Source organism: Microcaecilia unicolor, chromosome 5 (assembly GCF_901765095.1).
Source record: "Microcaecilia unicolor chromosome 5, aMicUni1.1, whole genome shotgun sequence".
Classification (NCBI taxonomy): domain Eukaryota; kingdom Metazoa; phylum Chordata; class Amphibia; order Gymnophiona; family Siphonopidae; genus Microcaecilia; species Microcaecilia unicolor.
The window spans coordinates 3,757,557-3,775,160 of record NC_044035.1 but is presented as its reverse complement, the minus strand read 5'-3'; the positions used below and the strand labels follow the sequence as shown (position 1 = coordinate 3,775,160).

Below are 17,604 nucleotides of genomic sequence, written 5' to 3'. Positions count from 1 at the left end.
ACCCATCCACTACCATGCAGTACATAACTGCCTTTACCGCTAGATCAATGGGTGGCGTTAAGACCTGAGGCCGGTTTTGGGCCTGCACTGGTTTCATTTTTTTCCACAGGCTTTTTTTTCCGTCCAATTAAAAAAAGGCCATTTTTTTTATAGATGCGGTAAAAGCGGGCCCGGCGCTCGCGCAATACACACACCTACACTACCTCATGCCACTTTTTACTGTGGCTGTAAAAAGGCCCCTTTATTTTTCGGATTTTTTCAGCAAAACGTCTAAAATCGGATTTAGACAACCTATTGAAAATGCCCTTATTAATGTTATAGACTCTACACGTAATACAGATTTGGAAATAACAGTCTATCAGTTAAGAGATCTAACATCAGTTCTCTTTTACTATCCTCCTGGTAAATGGTCTTCTGCTAAAGAAATATTTTATGAATTTATTTTTAGAAACATGCTTCACTTTGATAATGTTTTACTACTTGGTGATATTAACACGAATAAAACACGAAAGGTTTCTTTTGCAAAGCCACGCTACCAATTCCTGCACATTTGCCATGCAGGAATCACAAGTGCGACTTTGTAAAAAAAAGTCCAAACATTGTTGAACCTTATCATACAATCAGATACAATCAGAATAATAACTGTGATATCATCAGCTACTACTACTACTAACTAACATTTCTAAAGCGCTACTAGGGTTACGCAGCGCTGTACAATTTAAACATAGAAGGACAGTCCCTGCTCAAAGAGCTTACAATCTAAAAGACAAGAGAACAATCTAAAGACAAGTGTACAATCTAGAGGACGAGTGAACAGTTAATCTGATAGGGTGGATAGATTGGGGCATTCTATATTTCTCAAGCGGTTAGGCGCCGAAGGCAGCATTGAAGAGGTGAGTTTTAAGCAGAGATTTGAAGATGGGTAGGGAGGGGGCATGGCGTATGGGTAAAGGAAGATTGTTCCAGGCATAGGGTGAGGCAAGGCAGAATGAGCGGAGCCTGGAGTTGGCAGTGGTGGAGAAGGGTACTGAGAGAAGGGCTTTGTCCTGTGAGCGGAGGTTACGGGCGGGAACATAGGGGGAGATGAGGGTGGAGAGGTAGTGAGGAGCCGCAGACTGAGTGCATTTGTAAGTAAGGAGGAGGAGCTTGAATTGTATGCGATATCTGATCGGAAGCCAATGAAGTGATTTGAGGAGATAAATGTTTTAAAACCTATTTTATCTAATGCACAGCCCAGAGAATGAAAACATGTATTAAATAATATTGGAGACAACAGTGAACCTTGGGGTACCCCACAGGCAAACTCTATCTGTAAAGGGCTTCATGACATTTAACTTTATATGTACTCTAATTAGAGAATCGTGCAAAATATTTTCACAAAAAAATGGAGTAGAAGCAACAGGTCTAAAGTTAGACTCAAGGTAGGAAGACACTTTTGGATCTTTCATAATTGGTATAAGAAGAATATCTTTCATATGTGTTGGAGAGTTGCCTGTTGAAGTACATAAGTAATGCCACACTGGGAAAAGACCAAGGGTCCATCGAGCCCAGCATCCTGTCCATGACAGCGGCCAATCCAGGCCAAGGGCACTTGGCAAGCTTCCCAAACGTACAAACATTCTATACATGTTATTCCTGGAATTGTGGATTTTTCCTAAGTCCATTTAGTAGTGGTTTATGGACTTGTCCTTTAGGAAACCGTCTAACCCCTTTTTAAACTCTGCCAAGCTAACTGCCTTCACCACGTTCTCCGGCAATGAATTCCAGAGTTTAATTATGCGTTGGGTGAAGAAAATTTTTCTCCGATTTGTTTTAAATTTACTACGGTAAAATTATGTATCATACCTGATAATTTTCTTTCCATTAATCATAGCTGATCAATCCATAGACTGGTGGGTTGTGTCCATCTACCAGCAGATGGAGATAGAGAGCAATCCTTTTGCCTCCCTATATGTGGTCATGTGCTGCCGGAAACTCCTCAGTATGTCGATATCCAAGCTCCATCCGCAGGACTCAGCACTTAGAGAATTACACCCACAAAGGGACACTCTGCCCAGCTCACCACCGCCGAAACGGGGGAGGGGAATTAACCCAGCTCATCCCCACACAAGTGGGGGAGGGGAATCCGTCCAGCTCATCCCCGCGGAGCGGGGGAAGGACACCACCCCGCCGATGCGGGGGGATCTGGCTTATCCTGCAACCGCAACCGCGGGAGGAGCTGACTGACCCTAACACCGCCGAAGCGGGAGGGGTACAAAGCTGCCCTACAGCCGCACGAAGCGGGAGGGAGCGCCGGCAGAATTTATGTCTCAATCCAGCCCCGTAAAACGGAGGGGAGAGGAATGCAGCAGCTCACTGTAACACAAACTCGTCTCAACTCTTGAAGAATCCAATTGAAAAAACTTGAACACGAAGTCCTCCTGAACAGGAACTGAAGACTAAACTTGAATCTGAAATGCAACCAGAATATAAACAGTACAGATATCTGGGAGGGGCTATGGATTGATCAGCTATGATTAATGGAAAGAAAATTATCAGGTATGATACATAATTTTACCTTCCATATCATCATGCTGATCAATCCATAGACTGGTGGGATGTACCGAAGCAGTACTCACCCAGGGCGGGACATTGAAATCCCTGACCGCAACACTGAAGCTCCAAACTGGGCCTCCGCCCGAGCAGCCACAGTCAAGCAGTAATGCCTGGAGAAGGTATGGGCCGATGCCCAAGTTGCCGCCTTGCAAATCTCTTCCAAGGAGACGGACCCGGCCTCTGCAATCGAGGCCGCCTGAGCTCTAGTGGAGTGAGCCTTCAGCTGGATAGGCGGCACCTTCCCCGCGGCCACATAAGCCGCTGCAATGGCTTCCTTGACCCATCTTGCCACTGTAGGCTTAGCAGCCTGCAGACCCTTACGAGGACCTGCAAAAAGGACAAACAGATGATCCGAATTCCGGAAATCATTGGTCACTTCCAAGTATCTGATGATGACTCGTCTCACATCCAGATATTTGAGAGCAGAGTATTCCTCTGGGTAGCCCTCCCTACGAAAGGAAGGGAGACAGAGCTGCTGATTCACATGGAAGCGAGAAACAATCTTGGGCAGGAAGGAAGGCACTGTGCGAATAGTCACTCCTGCCTCAGTGAACTGCAGAAAAGGCTCTCGACATGAGAGTGCCTGGAGCTCGGAAACTCTTCTGGCTGAAGTGATAGCCACCAAAAAGACTGCTTTCAACGTCAGGTCCTTCAGAGATGCCCTCGACAAGGGTTCAAAAGGCGACTTCTGCAAGGCTCTTAGCACCAGGTTGAGATTCCATGCAGGCACCACTGAGTGCAGAGGAGGGCGCAGGTGATTAACTCCCTTGAGAAAACGTACCACATCTGGCTGCGAAGCCAGGGAAGCACCCTTCAGGCGGCCCCTGAAGCAAGCCAGAGCCGCTACCTGGACTTTAAGGGAACTGAGCGACAGGCCTTTCTCCAGACCTTCTTGCAGGAACGCCAGCACTGAAGAAATTGGAGCAGTGAAGGGAGAAAGTGAGCCTGCTTCACACCACGCTGCAAAGGTACGCCAAACCCTGGCGTAAGCAGTAGAAGTAGAGCGCTTCCTCGCTCTTAGCATAGTGGCGATGACCTTGTCTGAGAAGCCCTTCTTCCTCAGACGCTGCCGCTCAATAGCCAGGCCGTAAGACCAAAGGGGGAGGGATCCTGGCCCTGCTCCACTGGCAGCCGCAGAGGGTCGTCCACTGAGAGCCTGATCAAGTCCGCATACCAGGGACGTCTGGGCCAGTCCGGACCCACCAGGATTATCTGGCCCGGATGCTTTGCCACACGGTCTAGTACCCTGCCCAACATGGGCCAGGGCGGGAACACATAGAGAAGCTCTTGTGTCGGCCACTGTTGGAGAAGAGCATCTACTCCCAGAGATCGAGGGTCCCGTCCTCTGCTGAAAAAGCGCGGCACTTGGCAATTGGCCGATGACGCCATCAGATCTAGGCTTGGCTGGCCCCAGCGCTTCGTGATGTCCAAGAACGCCTGAGCCGATAACTGCCACTCTCCGGGATCCAAGGTATGGCGACTGAGAAAGTCCGCCTTGACATTCATGACTCCAGCAATGTGGGCAGCTGACAGCTGTTCCAGGTTCGCTTCCGCCCACTGGCATAGATTCATGGCTTCCTTGGCTAGAGGGGCGCTCTTGGTACCTCCCTGGCGGTTGACATAGGCCACAGCCGTGGCATTGTCCGACAGGACCCGTACTGGCTTCAACGCCAGTACCGGGAGGAACTCCAAAAGCGCCAACCGAATGGCTCTGAGTTCCAGGAGGTTGATAGACCACTTTGCCTCTGCAGGAGACCAGAGCCCCTGCGCTGTCCTTCCCAAGCAGTGGGCTCCCCAGCCCGTCAAAGAGGCGTCCGTCGTGACGACAATCCACTCTGGGGTCACAAGAGGCATCCCTGCAGACAACTTGTCTGTCTTCAGCCACCAGCTCAGCGCCTTGCGCACTGCTGGGTCCAAGGGAAGGCGCACAGCATAATCCTCCGACACCGGAGTCCAGCGCTGCAGCAGAGAGTGTTGTAGTGGTCTCATATGAGCCCTGGCCCAGGGCACTACTTCCATCGTGGCCGTCATAGAGCCCAACAGCTGCACATAGTCCCAAGCCCGAAGCGGAGAGGCTACTAGGAACTGGTCCACCTGAGCCTGAAGTTTGACAATCCGATTGTCCGGCAGGAACACTCTGCCCACTTGGGTGTCGAATCGAACTCCCAGATACTCCAGGGACTGAGTCGGGCGCAGCTGGCTTTTCTCCCAGTTGATGATCCACCCCAGGGAGCTCAAAAGAGCAATCACCCGGTCCACAGCTTTGCCGCACTCTGCATAAGAGGGGGCTCGGATCAACCAGTCGTCCAGATAAGGATGGACTTGTACTCCTTCCTTTCGCAGGAAGGCCGCGATGACCACCATTACTTTGGAGAAGGTCCGCGGAGCAGTAGCCAACTCGAACGGGAGGGCTGTGAACTGGAAGTGTCGGCCCAGGACTGCAAAACGCAGAAAGCGTTGATGAGGAGGCCAGATGGGAATATGCAAGTACGCTTCCTTGATGTCCAAGGATGCCAGGAACTCCCCTGCCTTCACTGCCGCTATAACAGAGCGGAGAGTCTCCATGTGAAAGTGCCGAACTTTCAAGGCCCGATTGACCCCTTTGAGGTCGAGGATAGGCCGTACAGAACCTCCTTTCTTTGGCACCACAAAGTAAATGGAGTAACGTCCCTTGCCAAGCTGATTTTCTGGCACCGGAACGACCGCACCCAGGCGGATCAGATTGTCCAAGGTCTGCTGCACTGCCACAGCTTTGACCGGAGACTTGCAGGGAGAGAGTACAAACCCGTCTCTTAAGGGTCGGCAGAACTCTAGCTTGTAGCCGTCTCTGATGACTTCCAGCACCCAAGCGTCTGAAGTTACCCTGGTCCACTCGCCCAGAAACGAGGACAGGCGTCCTCCAATCTGCACTGGGCCATGGACCAGGACCCCATCATTGGGTACGAGACCCTGGGGGAGGACCGGAGGGCGCACCTCCGGGACGGCGGTCTCTGCGAAAGGAATGCTGCTTGGGGGAGAAATTCCTCTTGAAGGAAGAGGGGGCAGAGGAGCCCGACTTGCCCGGACGGTACCGACGGGCTTCCTGAAACCGTCCTCTGGAGATACCGGGGCAAGCACTGGCCCGAGCCCTGACCTCTGGTAACCTCTTGCCCTTAGACGTGCCGAGATCGGTCACAATTTTGTCCAGCTCGACCCCAAAGAGCAGCTTGCCTTTAAAAGGCAACTTAGCCAAGCGGGACTTAGAGGCGTGGTCAGCAGACCAATGTTTCAGCCAAAGCCACCGCCGCGCAGAAACTGTCTGAGCCATACCTTTAGCCGAGGCTCTCAAGACATCATACAGTAAGTCTGCCAAATAAGCCAAGCCCGATTCCAGGGCCGGCCAATCAGCCCTCAAGGAAGGATCCGAGGGGGAAGCCCAATGCACAATCGTCAGGCACGCCCTGGCCACATAGGAGCCGCAAACTGAGGCCTGCAAACTTAAGGCAGCCGCCTCGAAGGACGACCTTAAGGCCGCCTCCAATCTTCTGTCTTGGGCGTCCTTTAGGGCCGTGCCACCTTGCACCGGCAACGCCGTTTTCTTAGTCACCGCAGTGATTAAAGAATCCACGGTAGGCCAAATAAAGGCCTCCCGTTCACTTTCAGGCAAAGGATAGAGGCGGGACATAGCCCTAGCCACTTTGAGGCTCGCTTCCGGGACATCCCATTGAGCCGAAATTAAGGTGTGCATGGCATCATGCACGTGGAAGGTTCTAGGCAGGCGCTTCGTCCCCAGCATAATGGCGGAGCCAACAGGGGCTGAGGGAGAGACGTCCTCTGGAGAGGAAATCTTCAAAATGCTCATGGCCTGCACTAACAGGTTGGGCAAATCCTCTGAGCGAAAGATCCGCGCTGCAGAGGGGTCATCCACTCCATCCAAGCGGGAATCCGTCTCTTCCAAGGAATCCCCAAAGGACCGTTGGGAGAACTCAGATACGCTGCCCTCATCTACATCAGAGGAAACAGAGTCCTCTAAGGCCTGGGAATCCACCCGAGGGCGTTTACTTCCGGGGGCCTCAACCCCTTTATCGGACAAGGGAGAAGGGGCAGCGTTTTGCATAAGGAAGGCCTGATGCAGCAGCAAAATAAACTCGGGGGAGAAACCCCCCCAGACTGTGCACTTCAGCAGCCTGGGCCACAGCCCTAGACGCACCAACCGGCTGCGCATCCAAGATGGCGTCCGGCGCGACACTCCGTGAAGCAGCCGCGCGGGAAGAACGGCGCTTAACTTTAGCCGCTTTTTTGCCGTCGCCGAAATCAAGGGCGGCCATGGCATTAACGTCTCCCAGCTCAAGGGCGGCCCAAGAAGAAGCCGTCCGAGCAGAGTGGCCGGCCAAGATGGCGGAGGCGAGCAGCGGGGGATGGGCGTTTATGGCGGGAAAAACCGCAGCACCGGAGGAAGACCCGGGACACTGACCGGCCTCCGAACTGACACCCAACAAGGGTGAATCAGACTTTAAGACCCCTGCATCCCCGCTAGAAGCGCACACGCGGTCCGGGGACTGATTCTTCGTGCCCTCGCCCTCCGACGCCATAGGCCACGTGGAGATCGATCGGGGAACCCCCTGCCCACTATAAAAAGGTAAAAATTACCTGCTTCTCGCTCCGAGCTGTAACGACCTGGTGTCCCAGTGAGTAGCTGCAATAAACGTTTAAATAAACGTCGAAATAAACGCCTTTAAGGATGTCCCAAAATTTTTTTTTTTTTTTTTTAACGGAGCCAGCGGGAGGGGGGAGAAAAGGAGGGACCTGGCGCCACCAGGTTTGCACTTGCTCAAGAAGAGCCCTCAACCCCAGGTACTCAACAAAACCTAAAAATTAGGCTTGGAGGCCTAGCCAGAGCTGCTGCTGTGTGTGACCACCACCTGCTGAGATAGAGAACATACTGAGGAGTTTCCGGCAGCACATGACCACATATAGGGAGGCAAAAGGATTGCTCTCTATCTCCACCTGCTGGTAGATGGACACAACCCACCAGTCTATGGATTGATCAGCATGATGATATGGAAACTGCAGTTTCATCGCATGCAACCCGGCTGGCTCAATCCGTCCTCCTTTTTCTGGAGCCATATGGTAACCCTCCCCCTAGTCCTAGTATTGGAAAGCGTGAACAGACCTGAATGGATGGGTTATATATCGGATTAGTATTAGAGCAGATTGCGGTTGTGAAAAAAAGAAGCGCTGCTTTCAATCTATAAAGAACTTGGATTAAAAGGAGTTTAGATAGAAGAGATTTTGCTTTCTCTTTGCCTGAGGGAAAGGGGCGAAGGTTGGTTCGCAGTACTGTGGGGAGTGCAGTTCCAGGCCTTGGCCTCTAGAGGGCTCTGGAGAGCTGAAGGGATTTTTCAAAACTGTAAAGGGCTGAGGGTTTGAACACGTTAATATAAACAGGTCCCTCTGGTCTATGAATCCCGTCAGTTCAGATCACAGAGACGGAGGGCTGAAATCCTAAGAAAGATTTTTCTTTGGATTTTCCTGGGGAGAAGGAAAGGAAATCTCACCCACTAACACCTTTCTGCCCTAGGTGGAGGCATCAGATTCCACACACTTAAGGGACCAATGGAGCTGGGGGCCCAGAACACAGGGATGCTCCTAAGGGGGGTGTTACATTTGGGTGAATTGGTCTAACACTACCAAAATAACCATGACTATAAAGTAATCCAGGCTCAGGAAGGTCTCTGCCAGCTGAGTGGAGGAGTAACATAGTAGCATAGTAGATGACGGCAGAGAAAGACCTGCACGGTCCATCCAGTCTGCCGAACAAGATAAACTCATATGTGCAACTTTATGTGTATACCTGACCTTGATTTGTATCTGCCATTTTCAGGGCACAGACCGTAGAAGTCTTGCCCAGCACTAGCCCCCCCCCCCCCCCCCACTAGTGCTTAGAGCAGTGGGCTGAGAATCAGGTCTGTTATAGTTCAAATCCTGCCGATGATCCTTGTGACCTTGGCCAAGTCACTTCAGCCTCCATTACCTCAGGTACAGATATGTTGTAAGCCCTCTAGAAACAGGGACATCCCCGGCATACCTGAATGTATGTCACCTTGAGCTACCAATGAAAATATATTGGCTATGGCTAAATAAACAATACAGTGTTTCCAGAAAGTCCGTTCCCTCCCAGTAATAAAAGAAAAAAAAATCACCTGTTTGCTAAAGGTCTGACTGCTGACATTTAACCTTTTGACATAGTTGTAAAATCAAAGTCTAATTCTACAACAATTAACCAAAACGCACTTAGCAACTCCTAATCCCCCCCCCCCCGAAAAGAAGAAATTCTCTCTTTCACTACTTTTTGTACATTCAATGTAGGATAGTCCCATATGTAGCACCATTTATTTAAACATGAATAATTAACCTATGTAAGAGGGTTTTACTCCCTGTTTTGTGCCTTACTGTGAAGTTTGTTATATTATGTTAATTTTTATGTATGTTTTACTGTGATGTGATCTACCTTGGATAGAGGTAGAATATAAATTGTAAAATAAATAACTAAATTACAGTCCTATACATGACTGAGTGCTTCTGATCAAGGTGCTGATACCTCTCACAGAATAAAATTAACCTGTGAAGAAAGCCCAACAGCTTCAGTTCAACTTCCCAAGGGGAAATTCAGGCACATTCTAGTCAGCCTACTTTGGCCACAGACCCAACAAGAACCTAAGAAAAGCCATACTGGGACAGACCGAAAGTCCATCGAGCCCAGTATCCTGTTTCCAACAGTGTGTTAATGAACCAAATGTTCTGATGATGTCACATCCCTATTTCCTTACTTTGATTCACCAGTCATTGTTTGGTATCATATCTGGCACTGCATCCCTGCCCTCAGACACAGATGGGCTTCAGTTCTTGGGTGTCCAGCACAGTCAGATCCAAGTTCTGTAGGGGCTTATTACAGTGACAGTCCCAGGCTAATATCAGGCTCCTTGAGGTATGGTTAGCCTCTAATGGGCATGAGATTTGATATATCGCCTTTCTGTAGTTACAATCAAGACAGCTTACATATTCTATTACTTTATACCTGGGGATACGGAGGGTTAAGTGTCTTGTCCAGAATCACAAGGAGCTGCAGTGGGAATTGAACCCAGTTCCCACTGGTTCTCAGACCACTACACTAATCACTAGGCCTTGGTAGAAGACTGGGGCAAATCAAGATGACAAAAAGGCTTCTTACAAGATTAGCACTTAAGTCAACATTTCCATGTTAAAATTTGGCCTTCATTGAAGTTTTGAGTTTAAGCATCTCCCAGCTTTCTGTGAAATCCAGTAGTTTAGAATTCCAGCTCTCTATGTCTATCCCAACAGCACCAGGAAGTCCAATGTGGTTCCAGTGCTTTTTCGGTTGAAACTGCCACTCAATACAGGTTCAGCCCAGTGTTGATGTGGGCTGTACCACTACCCACCACTCCATGCACATTACCAAGTGCTTTTTTTCACCATCGTCTTCCCACTACGGATCTTCTTTGTATACCTCACACTGTTTCAAATTCTACTACCATTTCTATCTTCACTACTTCTTTTAGGAGGAAACTGAAAAAAAGCTGTCTTATCTCACAGTAGATCTAATACAACTTTGGATATTACAAATACTCCTTGGACTTTCCAAGAGTACTGTTCTTTTGTACCCCATTTGCAGATAGTATATAGCTTAACAATTGCACTGACTCCTGGCCAAACAACCATTTCTCTGCCTTTGTGTAGAGTTTGTACTTGTGTAGCTGCTTTAATACTGAGGTCACATTGGTCGTAAAGTGGCAACATCTATGAATACACTAGAATGCCATCCAGATAGACCACCACATAGAGATCCAGTACAACATGGAAGACGTAATCGATGAGCATCTAATATGTAGTTGGTGTACCATTGAGACCAGAGGGCATCACATGCTATTCAGATTACCTGTGCAAATTTGGAAGGTGGTTGTCCGCTTGCATTTTTGAAGAAGGTTATGAGCCAAATCAATCCTGGAAAAAATGCGGCCACCATGGACTTGGTCACTGAGCTCTGGGATTAGGGGCAGAAGGTACTGGCTTTAAACTCTCATCCAGTCTCCACATATGCAGATAATTGTATCTTTCTTTTTTGCAGCCAGCTGCATCTCAGACACTATATATATACATCAATATGGGTATGTTAGTGTTCTTTATTAACTCAATGGCACAGGTGATACTGAAGATCAAGGTTTAATTTTTCAAAATACTTCCAAATATCTCTAATTCTTCTGGGGTGCTTGAGAATGTACAGTAGTTCAGAACAGGTGAGTACGGTGCATGAATACGGATCTTGGAAGAGTCAGCAGCAGGTGCTGAGGAGTACTAAGTTGGAGAGAATTTGGAGAAGGACATGTCCACCCTCTGGCCCAGTCAACATTAGATTATTTCTGCTGTAATCTATTCTTATGATCTGCAACAAGCCTCACAAGTTCTGTGCGGATCACAAAAGGAGAACCAGGCATAATTGGGAATATACATAAAGTTCATCAACTGTAACTTAAGACAGATATTTCTTAAACAACCAAGTTTTTAGGCCTCTGCAAAATAAAGGGCAACTCTCATATTGCCGAATAAATAAAGCCAGCAGGCAGGAAAGAGTGGCGTTATTTCCTGTCCCCCAAGAGGCCACTAGACCACCAGGGCTCTTCAAGGTAGGTCCGGGGGCTGTAGTATGCAGAGGGGTGCTGGAAACAAAGATGGGGGTGGCGGGGACAGGGGCCCAATGACCCTTTCTGCCCGGGGGCCCAGATCACTGTCAGTCCACCCCTTCCACCATTTGTTTTCAACTTGAGGATATCTACGTATGCAGAATGGATCATGTGTAAGCTATCAGTGGGCCCTGTGGGATATTTCTAGTGACAGGGTCTCCTGAGTACTTATCCAGATTAGAATAAAGACTCGTCATGGTCTCTTTTTGTCTCATTCCTCTGAGTCTTTCCTCCTGCTCTTTCAGCTCTAATGCCAGTTGACCCAGTGGCTAAGATGTCTCCCCTTCTTCTCTGCCCGTGCCATGACAAGGGCTCCATCTAGAACCCTGGAATACAGATTGCGCACTGATTTAGGTGCCCCCTGATTCCTTCCTCCGCAGCATTTGCAGCCCTGTAGCAGAAGTCAGTTCTGCAAATCAAGCCACGTCCTCTGTGTGGCAAGGTAGACAGATGGGTTTATCAGTTGAGTGTATGAATTACGTTAGAGAGTATTGGATTTCTGCTTCAGTTCTTGTAGCGTTGTAAAGGTGCCTTCTTCTTTAAAATGCCTGTTATGACATAGGAGGCATCGAGGCTCTTAAAGTCTGTCTCTTTAATGGCATCTTGGAGCCTCTGGTTACATCCAGGCAATTGCCATGTTTGGCTCTTCCAAACAGTGACGAGGCAGGTTATATAAATGGAACATATAAACAAACCTGGGAAGAGCAGGAATGAGCTTTGCCCATGACTGGAGGGCACTTCTGACAGACTGTGAGATGTTTTTCATCCAGCCCTCAGCTTCATATGTCTCCACATGCCTGAGAGGTGCTATCAGGCTCCGCTGATCCATGTTCTGTCCTTCTCCCAGAACACTGATCACGAAGAACATTTGAGGTGATCATCTGCCCCTGCTGCTGATCCACAGCTAACAGAAATCCCAGGTAGTGTGACGAGCAGACGGACCTGCATTCAGTGGTGGGACAGTGTGTCCAGGTGTGAGGGCGAGGGCTATGATATGAGGGACGATTTCACTGCTTCTGCCTGTGCTGTACCTGTTCTGTGTGTGTCTGTGTATGAGGAGAAGCTTGCACTGCTGTTGTGTTGTGTTTTGAAGTGTTCCCATATACTTCTGGCCTCCTTGTCTAGACTTTTCCTTCACTTTGAACCCCTTATGCCATCACTGTCTCTTCTCCCCCCCCCCCCCCCCCCCCCCCCCCCTCACCTGCCCCTCTCCATCTCCCTCGCTCCTGTTCCCGGCCTCTCTTGTCAGGATTGCAGTTTGCCATCAGACATTCCTGCAAAGCCGCAGTGGGTGTTGCGTGGGGCTCAGGGCTCAGAGCAGGAACACCAGCCTGCTCTTTCATGTTCTCTCTGGATATGCGGTAAGGTGCCTGTTCCCCTTTCTTCTCCTCTGGCCGCTCAGTTTCTGTTGGGGTGTTTCACAGCAGACTTTACTTTGTTGTGGCTCAGATCTGACAGAGTGAAATGGAGCTGTGAGTGACTGGCTCTTTGCTGGTCTATTTTTAGCCTTTAGGGTCTGTCTGTGTTGTAGTTCTGTAGCAGCTTGTGCTGACCCTACACTGGTGTTCCAACTTTCTCTAAACCTCGGAGATTCCAGGAAAGGATAAATGTTTTCAGGACTTTGCATTGTAGTTGCGTCCAAGGAGTAATTTCCCTCGTATATCTCACTCTTAGGGGCCGACACTGAAAGCAGGCCATGGGGTTACTGCAGTTTGAACATACCGAGCAATGCAGAGAGGAGTTGCGTGCGGGTGTTAAATTGCATGGAAGGCACAGCTAATTTCGGTATTCCGTGAAACGCAGAGAGTACGCCGCTTTCTTTTGACGCAGACACGTGATAATTTTTCCAGAGAAGGTTTTGTGGAGAGGATTTCTTGTCAATCTTGTTTTGCAAGTGGGAGGAAGCCCCCCCCCCCCCCCCCCCCCGCAAAGTTTTAAGGCAGATGGAAAGTAACAAACATGTGGGTATTGGAGCAAAACTGAAACTGAAAGCATGGCTGTGCCTAAATATGAACCTGGCAAGGATTTTATGTGTAAGCAATTTTTGCCAGGCTCATATTTAGGCGAGAACACACACTGATGTGCGCTGATACTTTTGGTTTTTCTTTGGACCAGATGCGCAAAACTTAACGAGCTAGCAACATGCTTTTTTTTTTTACTGGTTCTAGCCAGTTTAGCGAGCATGTTCAGCGAGACATGCGCAAAGAGTTTCTGCAGGCTCTTTTCCTGTCACGGTAGCAGCCCACAATAATTCTATGCAAATGAGCTAATTACTATTCAAATGTGCATTCCGAGTGATGCACAGTCATTTTCCTAGTGATGCACTGAAAGGATCGCCTGCCTTTAGGATGAAATTTTTACGGGTGGTCAGGAGCTGTCGTTGCATGATGGCTGCTTGTTGGCAGTGCAGTCAGCCGGAGGATCTGAAGGCGAGTGTTGCACTACTGCAGTTTAGAGGCCCCTGCTCACATGTGGAAGCCACTTCCTGCTAAGGAAGGGCGCCAATGCTGGGCTCAGAAGACACTCCAGTGGCCGGACTGCAGCTCCATGCTTCTGCCAGGCAGGGGGCGAGCACATCTCTCTTGCCGCCATCACTGCTTTGTGGAGCTTCCTGTGCCGCTGATAAGTTTGGAAAAAAAAAAAAGCTACACATGGATTTCATACATGCAGCTTCTAGTATGCGCTGCTCTGAGTATGCGCAGAACAGCCACGCTTAGCGATTGGCTGTTCTGCATATGCTCAGCTGACCGATTGGCTTCCCTCCTAACGAGCTGCTCGCTGTTTCTGCAAGCAGCTCGTTTGCATCCCGTTTATTTTGAGCATCGCTTGCTATTTCCACCTCAGTCATTTTTACCGAGGTGGAAATAACGATCGGTGCTTTACCGAGACTTTAGTGCATCTGCTTCTTACTGCTAAACCTTGTGCGAACGTGTCCAGCTTACTCCCTCCACATTTGCCACAGGTTTTGTACATATAAAATTTGCATGCAGCTGGCTTCTTGCATGCTGCGGTATTATGCTCATGGCAGGGGCATAGCCAGACTTCGGCAGGAGGGGGGTCCAGAGCCCGAGGTGAGGGGGCACATTTTAGCCCCCCCCCCCAGTGCCACTGACCCCCCCCAGCCATTGCCGACACCCCCCCCCGCCACCGCTGCCAACTTTGACGACCCCTGCCGACGACCCTCCTGACCCCCCTCCCACCGCCAACCCTCCCCCGCTGTCGCCGTGGGCTACCTTTGCTGGCGGGGGACCCCAATCCCCGCCAGCCGAAGAGGTCCTCCTCTTCCCGCGAAGGCTTCGTTCTGTTTCTGACGTCCTGCACGTTAGACTCACAGAAACAGAATGAAGCCTTGCGCCAGAAGAAGAGGACCTCGCTGGCTGATCTGCAAGGCTTCATTCTGTTTCTATGAGTCTGACATCCTGCACTTACAACGTGCAGGATGTCAGAAACAGAATGAAGTCTTTGCGGGAAGAAGAGGACCTCCTCGGCTGGCGGGGATTGGGGTCCCCCGCCAACAAAGGTAGCCCACGGTGAAGGCGGGGGAGGGTTGGCGGCGGGAGGGGGGTTGAGAGGGTCATCGGTAGGGGGGTCCAGGGCCAAATCTATGGGGGCCCAGGCCCCCCTGGCCCCACGTAGCTACGTCTCATGGTAGAAGCCACATGCTTAGACATCTGCGCGCGGCTCTACCGCAAGTCTTTCTGCATCCGCCTCTAAGACTGGTTAAGACAGCCGGTTCCACATGCCAATGAGAGACGTGTCAGCACTGCACTAACAGTTTTCAAGAGCTGCCTGGGAATCACTGTTTGGAAGAATAGCATGAGAAGGTGGCCAGACGGTGTTTATGGACCTGCCTGAAATGGATCCGACACATATGGGGAGGCAGGATAGTAAACCAGACACAATTCAGGCAGTACAGTTAGCGCTGGCACCCCTGGCCGGTTCACACACTGCTTTGCTCAGATCCTGTGGGGCGAATAGTCAGGCAGTGTAGCCAGGTTGTGACATCAGGGGGAATGGAGGGCGGACTGAGCAAGCATGTGTAGACGCAACAAACTGGCGGGACTGCATAAGAAAATAGGTACTCTCGCTGTCAGAACTCTGTTTGGGGGAGTGGCCGCCCCCCCTGGCGACCAGCCTAGCTACACCACCTTGAAGCTACAGTAGCTGCATAAAATTTAAGTCCATTATTGTCAGCTCAGTATCAGCCGCAACTCAGAAGTACATAAGTGTTGCCATACTGGGAGAGACCGAAGGTCCATCAAGCCCAGCATCCTGTTTCTAATAGTGGCCAATCCAGGTCACAAGTACCTGGCGAGATCCCCCCCCCCCCAAAAAAAAAAACTCAACTGGTTAGCTTGTAGCTGAAATTTCTCCTAAATCTACCCTGGCACAACTTTACAAGCAAGCGACAGGCTTATCTTTACTCTACCCAAGATTAAAGAATGACATTTAGCAGCCTAGCAATGAAAAGCTGCAACTGGCTTACTAAATGTTGCCTTGACCCTGAAAACACATCTGGGTCAGTTCACTTTTTGAGTGGCTAAAAATAGCCATTGAGAGAATCTAGGCTGCTAGCTAGATGAAGGGATGAAATGTTCAGCTTTTGAGATCAAACCACCTAATTTCTTAAGGGCACAGCTAGATAGGGGAAAACAGCTGTAACCACAAGCAGGGCTGCCAAGAGGGGGGGGGCAGGGGGTACAAAATTCCCTGGGCCCAGGCCTCCAAGGGGGGCCTGGCGCCGCAGTCCCCTCCACCCGCCCCCTCCATCCACCAAACGGGCAGGGCCCCCCTGAATTAAAATCATAGCACCTCACCTTGACCTCGCTCTGTGTGAAAAAAGCACAGCAGCGGCAGTCTGCAGATCGCCTCCCTTCGGGCGGGACACAGGGAAGGAAGGCCCGAAGGAAGGCGATCTGCAGACTGCCGCTGGTGCGGTTCTTTCACATGGAGCGAGGTCGAGGTGAGGCGCTATGATTTTAAATCAGGGGGGCCCGGCCCGGTGGTGGACGGAGGGGGGCGGGTGGAGGGGGCGGCAGCAACAACAACGACCTCGGGGGGGGGGGGGGGGGGGGGGGACCGGGGAAGCCTTGCCCCGGGCCTGGCCCAGTCTCTCGGCAGCCCTGACCGCAAGTACACAATTATGTGTTCTGTGTCAGGAGTCATTCGAGAAAGATGCTCTGAAATCTCACCTTAGTATGTGCCAGGAATTAACAAAGACAAAGAGAGGGAAACCCGAAGTACAAAATACAAACCAGGAAACACAAAGAAGGCACTTGAGACCTCCAAAGCCGGGACAGCAAAAGTTCTTTATTGTAAGGCCCGACACGGGCCATGTTTTGGCCTCTATGGCGGCATCAGGGGGCTGATAGATATAGCCATCGAAATGGAAAAGCCCTGCTTAGAAAGAGCGGTTTAGATCCAGCTGCGCCAGAGAAACTTTTCTCGCTGGCATTGTTGCAGGCACCTTATTAACAAAAAAGTGCAATCAAAAAAGCAAATATAATTTTAGGAATTAATCTGCTATATGCAGGAATAGAGTGGGACTGTTGAGAGGGCGCAAACACCTTCTGTGCAACGAAAGTAGAATTCATTAGCTGCCTTACATGCTGGTTAGGTCCCACTCAGTACATCTCAGGATGTACCAAACAGGACTGGGCATCACCAATTTGAGACACTAGGATTGAGCGGGAGGAGACACTAGGATTGTGTCCCTGTTTTCCAGGTATGAGGGGTTTGGGGGGGTGTCACCGCTAGGCCACTGGGGGATGTATTGGGGGGGATCCTTGACAGGGGTCCCACTGAACCACCAGTGTTTTAGCATTTGTGTGTGTGGGGAGGGGGGTCCGGGGGTCCACTGGACTACCAGGGCTTCACTCATTGAGGGGGAGGGGGATCACCAGGGCCCTACCTGTTGGAGAGGTGAGGGGTCTGGTGTCCAGCGGACCACCAGGGCTGATAATGACAGCCGATGTCCTGGGCATGTGCTGAATAGTTGTGCTTAATGCAGAACGTTTGACTGCATGCTCCAGGCACATCCTCCCCTTAACGCCCCCAAAACTGCGTTTAAATTTGCATCTCATTAGCGTTGAGCATGACAGAATTGTTTCTCTGTTCTGATTTTGAGCCTCGGGGCATTAGAGCACATGAGGTGCTGAGAGAAAATCTATGTTAAGGCATTTTCTAAATTGATCTGCTGAAAGGTTATATAAATGGGTGGGATAGTGTGGGGGGAGGTGATCGTTTTATTGACAAGTTGGATAAGGAGGGA

At 50.1% G+C, this 17,604-nt stretch overlaps 1 protein-coding gene across 1 annotated transcript in view; it reads left to right on the top strand.

Moving 5' to 3' along the window:
• The first annotated feature begins 12,044 nt into the window (after positions 1 to 12,044).
• Positions 12,045 to 17,604, top strand: part of TACC2 (transforming acidic coiled-coil containing protein 2) — a 209,638-nt gene continuing 204,078 nt past the window's right edge. The window contains exon 1 of the mRNA XM_030202587.1: positions 12,045 to 12,253. The gene's annotated coding sequence lies outside the window, so the exon portion shown is untranslated. The remainder of the gene's footprint in view (positions 12,254 to 17,604) is intronic.